Raw genomic sequence first — 8,751 nt, forward strand, 5'->3', positions numbered from 1 at the left:
CAAATGAAAATGCCCTGTGGGGCTGGGCGCCCTGGCTCATGCCTGTCATCTCAGCACTTTGGGAGGCCGAGGTAGGTAGATCACTTGAGACCAGGAGTTCAAGACCAGCCTGGCCAACATGGTGAAACCTCGTCTATACTAAAAATACAAAAATTAGCCAAGCGTGGTGGTGCACACCTGTAATCCCAGCTACTCAGGAGGCTGAGGCAGAATCACTTGAGCACAGGAAGCAGAGGTTACAGTGAGCCAAGATTGAGCCACTGCACTCCAGCCTGGGCAACAGAGCAAGACTCTGTGGCAAAAAAAAAAAAAAAAAGAAAACACCACGAAAACAAAAATGCCTTGTGGGTTTGGCATTTCCACATTAAATTTACATTGATACCACTCCCCAAAGTGGGGTGAACCAAGCCATCCTTGTTCCCTCCCAGCGGGGAATTCAATTACCCATTTGAAACAACACCCCAGAGGTCCTTCCAAGCTTTTTCATGAAACAATATTTATCGGCAATTGTTATTATTACCAAGAGGACCCCCGCTGGCCTGGGATCTGCTCCTCTGCCACCCAAGAGTTCTCCCATTTCCAGCTTTTCTTGGTGTGGCCAACAATACCACAATCTCTTCAGCTCAGAATTTCCCCCGGACTGGAAGATGGCTTTCCTGTGTGTACATTTCAATCAACAGAAGCACTGGCATTTCCAAAGCAGATGTTTCCTGTCGCTACTTACTGTGTCCTGAGCAGGTGGCCCTGTTAAAGCTGTATTGTTGGACAAGCCTTTCAATCAAGGCTTTCATTCCTGGATATGAGTGACAGGCGACAGGAAAGGGAGTTCTGCTGTCAAATCCAGGCAGCAGAGAATGGTGCAAACTACTGTCTTCCCCATGCTTCCACATGCGACCAATCAAGGTGTGTTCTTCTTGCATTGGGCACCCGGTTAGCTTAGCAGCATGACAGGTGAGAATCACAGACGTGGACTGAAATCCCACCTGCAACATTTGCCAGTTGAGTGATTTTTGGAGGAGCGACTGTAGTTTTCTGAGTCAGTATCCTCATTCATAAAATAGAGATACTCATTACCTACCTCATGGAGTGGCTGGGAAAAATAATTAAATCACCTGAAGCACATAAAATCCTTTTAGCACAAGGCTTCACACCCGCTAAGTTCTCAATAAATGATCGCTCTTGTTTTGACAACAATCTCACAGCAAGGGCACAATCTGGTTGCCCCAGGAGACCCAGACTTGAAATGAATAAAATCCTCACAAAGCTTCAGTCTAGCTGGGGAGCTAGACTTCAGCACAGGCGATACTGTCCTGACACTGTCTCCCAAGCTGTGCATCTTGGGATGTGGAATCTCACCTCTCAGAGGCTCTCATCACCTGGGAAACAGTGAGGGCAATTCCTGGCTTAAATTGTTGGAAGAACTTTGGTACATGGCCCATAGCTCAGAGGAACTCAAGACATGGTAGCTAGAGGTACTGTTGGCCAGGCATCATAGTAGGAGATGATTCTTATTAAAGTGAATTGGAATCTTGGGGAAAGCAGCATTATTGGGGAGGTCATCGTCATGGTGATTTGATTTGTGATGTGAGGAATGGACTTGCCTACTTTAAATCTCAACTTGACTTGGAAGGGTGTGGATCTGTGAAAAAATAACTGAGACTTGCTTCTGTCAAGCTACTTCCTGTGACAACATTAGAGGGAATTTCTTTTTTTCTTTTTGAGACAGGTTTTCACTCCTGCAGCCCAGGCAGGCTGCAATGGGCGCAATCTCAGCTCACTGCAACCTCTGCCTCCCAAACTCAATGATTCTCCCACGTCAGCCTCCCAAGTAGCTGGGACTACAGGCACACACCACTGCACCTGGCTAATTTTTGTAGAGACAGGATTTTGTCCTGTTGGCCAGGGTGGTCCTGAACTCTTGAGCTCAAGGGATCCGCCCACCTTGGCCTCCCAAAGTGCTGGGATTACAGGTGTGAGCCACGATGCCCGGCCTTGGAGGGAATTTCTATGCATAAAGGACAATGTCAACAAGTCTCACGTTCTCTATTATCTGGAATTTGGGCTCTGTGTCTTCAGTAGGCGTGGACAGGAATTTCCTGGCTCAGAATGATACCAGGGGTTTTCCAGTGCTTTCCTAAGAACAGAGATGGTAGATAAATATGAGGATGGTGGGAAAATCCTTCAGTTTTCTAAGGAAGGCTCATGTTTATGGTAGAAGATTTGAGACAAAAAATATATATTTTCATCCCACCAGTCATAATTCGTGTGACTTTGACATGTCTCTTAACCTTTCTGAACCACTGTGTGATGGAATATTGGGTTGTTCCCCCAGATCATTTCCCCGCTTCCTACCATGCACTTACATTTTCCGTAGGTAACTACATTAATTAAGGATTTGATATAGGTTCTGTAGGTAACTACTCACCATCTTCAGCTCTGTTGTTTTCACTGAGATTGATCTCACCCCCAGCTCTAGAGCAGGTCCGGATTGGCTTAAGCCAATAAGTGCCTACTATCCCTTGTTCACTGCAGTTTGGTTGAAGGAGGGGCATCTGACCTAGTTCACACTAATGTGACATGTGAAAAGGTTTTCTGAGGTTTCTGGGACAGACAAGTGCTCTATGTTCCAAAAGACCTACCAGAAGCATCTGTCTGCTTTTTGCACAGTGTGATGTGAAGCTATGAGAATAAGAGGCCAGAAATATTGTACTATGGAAGAGTCAACCTGAAGAGGAAGCCAACGAGGCAGCAGAAAGAATCATCCAGGAACAAAGCCAGAGCCTTAATGGTAGCATGAACCCCCGGATCAAACCATTCCTGAATCAGAATATTACAGGGCAATTCAGTTATGTGAGCCAACAATCTTCTCATTGACCCCTCTCCCCATTTCTTTTTTCCTTACTATTTTAGGTTGAATTTTTCTGTTGCTTGCAACCAAAATATTCCTAACTAGTACACCGTTTTCTCTGCCCTCTCCAAACTTCCGGAAGAATAAAATAAGATAATAAGGTATGTGAAGATAATACTGTTTTGCCCTGGGCAGGCCTACGCAAACCTACCCCAAAGTCTGAGGAAGCTGAGAAGCTGAAGAAAGAGTCTGACAAATCCAGTTCCTTAGGAAGAAATATTTAATAGGGGCTTAGGAACAGAAACCATGCCTGTGTCTTGGGTGGTGGCAAGACAAGATGGTGGATCCCTGCAGCACCAATAGCCTCCAGACCCAGAGATTATATACTCTAGGGGAGAGGCACACACGTTTCACAGAGAATAGGTAGGAAATTGCCCCGAGGGCAGGATTTGCGGGAAGTACAGTCCTCTTACACAATGAACAACAGATAAACTGGAAATCTCAGAGGCCTTCTCAGAACGGGTTAATCAGAAGCTAACATGGCAGATTAGCATCCAAGATGGAGTTGATTCAACCTTCACAGACATGTAAACTGTAAATCACAGGATTATCAGAACAATTATTATCACCACCTCAAAGGCTTCCTAGCTCAGAATAATCCAGTTTACAGATGTGTAATATTTCCTTCCATTCCTCTGAAATGTATCAGTTTCATTATGTTGAAACTATTAGATCATGCATTGATAATGGTGCTTAATGAAGCTAACAGTATTATTCTCCTGTAAACAGAAATGTACACAATTAATAACTCTCTTAAGGCTTTTGGTATTCACTGGTACTAATTACATTCCAGTCCTCATCAGTGAGAGTCCAGTCAGAGTAGACTGAGTGAAAACAGACACTCAGTCCTCAAGGAGAGAAATATGAAGTCTCAGCATCTGCCTTAACTGTCAGTTGGCCGCACTTTTGTGGAGAAGAGAGCACTAGTCTGTGTTCCAGCTCTGCCACTGAGTCTCTTTGTGACCTTGGACATGTCACTTAACTGCTGTGTGCCTCAGTTTCCCCATCTATAAAATGAGGAGGATAGACTTGCCAGATTCTTAATTTTTGTTGAATGCCTGTGAGAATCTGCTGAAAACTCTGCATCTTCTCCAGAGAGGTCCATTTCTCTATATAATCTATATCTATAGATATAGATATATATTTTTGGGACAGAGTCTCGCTCTGTGGACCAGGCTAGAGTGCAGTGCCACAATCTCAGCTCACTGCAATCTCCACCTCCTGGGTTCAAGTGATTCTCCTGCCTCAGCTTCCTGAGGACCTGGGATTACATGCACCCACCACCACTCCCGGCTAATTTTTGTATATTTAGTAGAGACGGGATTTCGCCATGTTGGCCAGGCTGGTCTTGAACTCCTGACTTCAAGCGATCCTCCCACCTCAGCCTCTGAAAGTGCTAGGCTTACATGTGTGAGCCACTGTGCACAGCCTTCTGTATTTTATATATTGAATAATTTATATACAATCACAAGAGGCCCATGGAAAACTCCATTTGCTTTTTTTTTTAATCAAGCCAAACCAATAAGTAACAAATTCAAAATTAAATGACTTTTAAGGGCCCTGTAAGCTCTACATTTTCAGTGCCCATAATTCCATGATTCCCCTAGAAGTAACAGAGTCATAATTGAGTTCTAGAATGTCTTTTTACCTAAAAGGTAGAAATTCTTTGAGCATGGGCATTGGTGGGGAGGGGCTTGAAAGCTGAAGGACAGTAAGGAGGTTGTTATAATCACCCCAGCAAAAGATGATGTGGCTCAGACAAGGATAAAAGAAGGAGATGTACTGAAGAGATAGCCAGAATGCAGAACTTTATGTAAGAGTAGATTTAGGGGAGGATTCCCAGAATCCTATCACTTAGGATTCATTTCAGCTGTGAGGAACAAGAAATCCAATTATAATGACTTAAACAGCAAGAAGAATTTGTTTTTCCTCAGGTGAAAGTCATCTGACGGTAGATAGTCCAAGCCTGTTTAGAAGCTCTTCAATACTTGGTTCTATCTATTAACCACTCTGCCACATTTGTTCTATCCTCAGGGTCCAAGGTGCCTGCAGGAGTTCCAGCCATCACACCTATGTTTCAGGGTATAAGAAAGAGAATAAGTGGAAGTGCAAAATGGAGCTCCTTTAAAAAGCTTTCCTGGAAGCAAAGCTTCCACTTACATCTCATCAGCTAGAACTCAGTCACTTTCGGCTGTGGGACAGTCTGGGAAATGTAGAAACATAGTGTTTTGCTAGGCATATTGCCCAAGATTCTATTACTAAGGAGAAGGAAGAGGCAACTAGCAGTTTCTGCTACAGTTTCCATTTAAAAGAAATACAGTGTGGAGGGGACAGTGGAGGAGAGTCAGGTTTGGGGAGGAAGATCAAGAGTTCAGTTTGATACATGCTGGGTTTGAGTGCTTGGGAAACATTCGTGAGAGTTGTCCTATAGAAAGTTGAATAAACATGTATGAAACTTGGAATAAAGGTTTGAGCCAGAGCTAAAGATGTGAGAGCCACCAAGATACAAAGGACACATGGAACCCTGGAACTTTTCTTCACAAGAATGATCTCAAAACACAAACCTGATGATCTCAAGCCTCTTTGTCATTTTTAAAATAGTTCAAGGTCTTCTTACAGCTCTCAAGATAAAGATGAAAATCCCTAATGTGAACTACACTGATTTTCATTATTTTGACCCCAGATTACCCGTTTCATCTAAACTCACTATCGCCTTTGCCCATCTCACTTCAAGGCCTTTGCAGGTGCTGGCCAATCTTCCCTCTCCATCTCCACCTCCAGCTCTGCATTCTGCAATATGATCTCTGTTGGCCTTTAAAAGCTTTAGAATGTTGGAAAATTGGAATCTTCACCCCAGTTTTATAGATGGGCATGACATCAGCTCAAAGAGTAAAGGCACTTCTCTAAGGTTACACAACTATAGTAAGAGGCAGAGTAGAAATCAAAGCCAAAGTCCTCTAGCAGCTGGTACCTTCTCTCCACTCAGCACAGCAGGTTGCTACTTTTGGGTGGCTCTCCATGCCCTCACAAGAAAGGATAGACAGGAAGAGAGAGGGAACAAAAAAACCCCAGATGCTCAGAGCTGACTCCACGGAAGGGCTTATTCAATCAGCCTAGACAAAAGCCTGCCCCATTACTCCTTTCTTCCCTCCCTCCCACCTTTTCTCTCCACTTCCCAGAGGAACTTGATTAATCCATTAGGTTTAACTCTATTTAACTTCCTGATTAGTTACATTTATAAACTCCATTTGTTTTTGCTTTCTCATCAAGCCAAACCAACACCCCCAGAAAAAAAAAAAAAGGCCAATTTTCAGTGACACTGATTTACTGCAATTTCTGAAAATCAGACTGAACCGAGGAGAAACATGACTAGAATTTCAACTCCCTCTTTTCACATTGCAGGTATCTTTGCGAATGGAAGAGAAGCTTTAACAGAAAGAGAGAAAACTCAGTGATGGCAGGATCCCAAATTTGGCCAAAGTGGCAAAATACCAAGCCTGTTAATGAAGCAGATTAATAAATTCTGTAATTTCCATCTCCTAGTTGAGTAACAAAGCTACAAAGTACAACAAAAAAGTAAAAGCTGAAGCTAAGGGATCATATGTTTTTATCAGCAAAGTGAAATACTCAAGATATTTCCTTGCTTCCATTTTCTCCCTGTAGTCTGTGATGTAGGATATTTAAACTTTTAAATAATTTGATTTTAACAAGACTAACACATGTACATAGTGAGAAGCTATGTACGTGTATTTTTTTGTCTGAGGGTGTTGGTTTGGCTTGATGAGAAAGCAAAAACAAATGGAGTTTATAAATGTAACTAATCAGGAAGTTAAAGAGAGGTGAAACCTAATGGATTAATCAAGTTCCTCTGGGAAGTGGGGAGAAAAGGTAGGAAGGAGGGAAGAAAGGAGTAATGGGGCAAGCTTTTGTCTAGACTGACTGCAATTTTGTTATAAAACTTATAACAGGCTGGGTGCGGTGGCTCACACCTGTAATCCCAGCACTTTGGGAGGCCGAGGTGGGCAGAACATGAGGTCAAGAGATCGAGACCATCCTGGCCAACATGGTGAAACCCCGTCTCTACTGAAAATACAAAAATTAGCTGGATGTGTTGGTGCACGCCTGTAGTCCCAGCTACTCAGGAGGCTGAGGCAGGAGAATTGCTTGAACCTGGGAGGCGGAGCTTGCAGTGAGCTGAGATTGCGCCACTGCACTCCAGCCTGGTGACCGAGCATGACTCCGTCTCAAAGAAAAAAAAAGTATAGCAAAATTTCAGCAATCTCATGTATGTCCCTATGCAACATCAGTCCCTAATTTTGCTCCACAGAGGCAACCACATTCAGTATTTTAGGCTACCTTTTCTGGTATTCATTTCCACATTTTAAGTAACACACTGATACTACTATTTATTGAGTTATCAACTGTAAGCATCATCTATTATATTTTCTATTTTTCTATGGAAGAAAAATTTTAATTATTTTACATTATGACCCCTCACTCACATAATCTAACTCTCTCTTTCTCTCCCCCACCCCAAATTCTTCCTCATAATATCTCAATTTTTGTTTAAACTAGTAAATATTGTTATTATTAGAATCAAGTAAATAATGTTAATTCCTTAGGTAAGTATTGTACTATGATTACATGTCTTTTCTTGTCTTTGTTTGTTTTTTCTAGTGATAATAATTGCCTCAAAACCACAACGAGATACCATCTCATGCCAGTCAGAATGGCTAGCATCAAAAACTAAAAAAAAACAGATGTTGATGAGGTTGCAGAGAAAAGAGAAGGCTTATACATGTTGTTGAGAATGCAAATTAGTTCAACCACTGTGGAAAGCAGTTGGAGAGTTCTCAAAGGGCTAAAAATAGAATTACCATTCAACCCAGCAATCCCATTACTGAGTGTATACCCAAAGGAAAATAAACTATTCTACCAAAAAGACACTTGTACCCATATGTTTATCATGGCACTATTCACAATAGCAAAGACATGGAATCAATCCAGGTGCCCATCAATGATAGATTGAATAAAGAAAATGTGGCACATCTACACCATGGAATATTATGCAGCCATAAAAAAAAGAATGAAATCATGTCGTTTGCAGCAGCATGGGTACAGCTGGAGGCCATTGTCCTAAGCAAATTCACAGAAGAACAGAAAACCAAATGCCACATGTTCTCACTTAAAAATGGGAGCTACACATTGGGTACACACAGACACAAAGATGGGAACAATAAACCCTGGGGATGCCAAAAGTGGGGAGGCAGAGAGGGAGGCAAGGGTCAAAAATACTACCTATTGGGCACTATATTCACCACGTGGATGCTGGGATCATTAGAAGCCCAAACTTTAGCATTGCACAATATACTCATGTAACAAACCTGCACATGTACTCCCTGAATCTAAAACAATAATAATAGTTTCCTCTTGCTTTTATTTACTATGTACTTATTATTAGTTACTCCTAAAATCTACAATGCAAAAATCTTAATACTATTTTTCCACCTGCTCAAAAGCATCATAAAATCTACCATCTCCTACTTTCGTCCCTCCCTTCCTTCTTGCCATCCTTCCTTCCTTTTCACCCTGCCCCATCCCCTTCTCTCTTCCTCCCCTTCTCACATCCTCCCTACCTCTTTGTCTTTCTTTCCTCATTCTTCTTCTTTCCTTTTCTTTTTTCCTTTGTCCTCCTCTTCCTCCTTCTCCTCAATGTCCCCTGTTCCTCTTGCTCTCCTTCTCTTTTCCTGGACTCTCCATTCTCCTGCTTCAAAATGAACTGGTTTCATTTAAGGCCTGAAGCATGACTATTGTCTTGGGATTTTCCTTTGTAATTGTCCTGA

General features: G+C 42.3%; 1 long non-coding RNA gene across 2 annotated transcripts; it reads left to right on the forward strand.

Annotated features, from left to right (window-relative positions):
- Window positions 1-1,268: 1,268 nt before the first annotated feature.
- On the forward strand, window positions 1,269-7,845 carry LOC129049256 (uncharacterized). Of its 2 annotated transcripts, none has more exons than XR_008512194.1 (4): window positions 1,269-1,472; window positions 2,668-2,788; window positions 2,911-3,009; window positions 7,586-7,845. It is a non-coding gene; the product is annotated as an uncharacterized LOC129049256 (long non-coding RNA). The 2 variants fall into 2 exon arrangements; XR_008512193.2 differs by lacking the exon at window positions 7,586-7,845 and adding an exon at window positions 4,943-5,522 and having other exon boundaries at window positions 1,360-1,472.
- Window positions 7,846-8,751: the final 906 nt, after the last annotated feature.

The sequence above is a fragment of the Pongo abelii genome, chromosome 10, assembly GCF_028885655.2.
Source record: "Pongo abelii isolate AG06213 chromosome 10, NHGRI_mPonAbe1-v2.0_pri, whole genome shotgun sequence".
In the NCBI taxonomy this organism is placed as follows: Eukaryota; Metazoa; Chordata; class Mammalia; order Primates; family Hominidae; genus Pongo; species Pongo abelii.